This window comes from Acyrthosiphon pisum, chromosome A3 (assembly GCF_005508785.2).
Source record: "Acyrthosiphon pisum isolate AL4f chromosome A3, pea_aphid_22Mar2018_4r6ur, whole genome shotgun sequence".
NCBI classification, from domain to species: domain Eukaryota; kingdom Metazoa; phylum Arthropoda; class Insecta; order Hemiptera; family Aphididae; genus Acyrthosiphon; species Acyrthosiphon pisum.
Window position 1 is genome coordinate 2,069,612 of NC_042496.1, and position 1,824 is coordinate 2,071,435.

Sequence of the window (1,824 nt, forward strand, 5' to 3'; positions counted from 1 at the left end):
CACCCAAACGGAGCGTTCGTCAAAACTTCCAACATAGACATTAAAGGTTGTGTGCGGCTGCTTAAAGACCAGCCGGAAGAGTTTCAGACTGAAAACCTGTTGAACGCACTGAGGTGATGAGATGGGGAGCCTGGAATATAGGCGCCATAGGTATACCTCTAAAGTCTAAGACAACAATATAATGATTACCTATTGTTGATAACCGTTTGCTTAATTTCTCCACATAGGTACACTACAGCTCATCTAAACGACCCGTCTACATCAAAAACAGTCAGATCCCTGCTCATGGAGGCGTGATTTTTATTTTTTTTACAACATTGCTCAACCCAAGATCTGATTTTTATAAAATCATATATTTGTATTAAGTATTATATAATTTATTATTTTAACATGTAGTATTATTTTATAAGTTAACGGATACATCATGTATAATATTGTGTTTTAAGATATATTTTTTACTATCCTGTTTTCACAACTAAGTGTATTAGTAAATCAGTACTTTTATATTAAGACTCCGCAGCTACAGTTTTAATTATTTACAGACATAAGTCCATCTCTCATGTATAATATATTGTATAGGTGTCTACTATAATATGCAGTATATTTTATATAATATGTATAAGTAATACGTATAATATGCGTTTATTATAATTTATAACTTAATGTTTAATTGTTTTAAGATCAAAGCAAAAAGTTACGTATACGGAACTATCAACTATAATAGGTTATAATATATAGCCTATTATAATATAACTTAGGTATATTGCATGTTAAAAGCACGTTAATCGTAGGTCTTCCTTTAGCAATCCAGCACCTTTTAATTATCACTGACCGTCTATACCGCAGTAATTTAGATTATACCCAAAATATGCACTATCGTACAAGTATTTAAAATGTTTTTTATTGGTACCTACCAGCTATACGATATAACACACGTCATTGAACATTTCACGTTTTTCGGCACGAGTCTAATTGTGGGCATATATCAATAGAGTACCTATATATATTTGATGTTTCAACCCATGATATGGGCGTGGATTGCATCTTTTTGGAGTTAGACATTTTTTTAATCTATTATTAATTGTATCTATAATAACACAAGTCGCATGCCGCAGCAAAGAAGGTCGTATCTTTGTTTTCACAATTTTTTTTTTCTATTTGTCAACTGTTTTTGTGTAGTTCCCGCGAAACTGATAGTCGTATAAAACAATCAAAAACGTTCTACACAATAAAATGCAGTTATTACCGTATTCATGGGAACTACACAAAAATAGTTATGACAACTTGAAAAAAAATTGTGAAAACAGAGATACGACCTTCTTTCGCTGCGGCGAGCGAACTGTACAATTATAATTAAATACGATTAAAAATGCAAGGAGTTAATCCACGTTTGTAGGGGGAGCCCTATATAAGTATATCAAGAACATCGTATGAAACACAATGTTATAACCTCCTTATTGGGCCGCGCTTAGGTACGTCACTGAAGTATATAATGTATAAGTGTATACGCTGTTGGGACAGGAGAGAGGCTAAAGTTATTTCATTCCGTGTAAAATATGCCTGTTGTATCGACACCGCGCACCGGTGTAATAAATCGCGTTGTCTTCTATTTCGAAACGAGAAAATCGCGATCTGTCGTGTTTTTTCGTACACGTATCATCGGAACGCAAAACGGACGGGCAATTCAATTCCCGTAAAAGCGCGGCGCCTCCGAGGATTTCCACGAAGCCGACTTATAAGTCATTTAAATATTTTATAAGTGCACACATGTATATATTATGTACATATTATGCATGCGTGCGGCAAGGGAGCGTGAAAGTGTAG

The 1,824-nt window shown here is 34.4% G+C and overlaps 1 long non-coding RNA gene across 1 annotated transcript; it reads left to right on the forward strand.

Moving 5' to 3' along the window:
* On the forward strand, positions 1–1,296 carry LOC100570727. Its single transcript, XR_119353.3, has 2 exons — positions 1–113; positions 228–1,296. It is a non-coding gene; the product is annotated as an uncharacterized LOC100570727 (long non-coding RNA).
* The last annotated feature ends 528 nt before the right edge of the window (positions 1,297–1,824 follow it).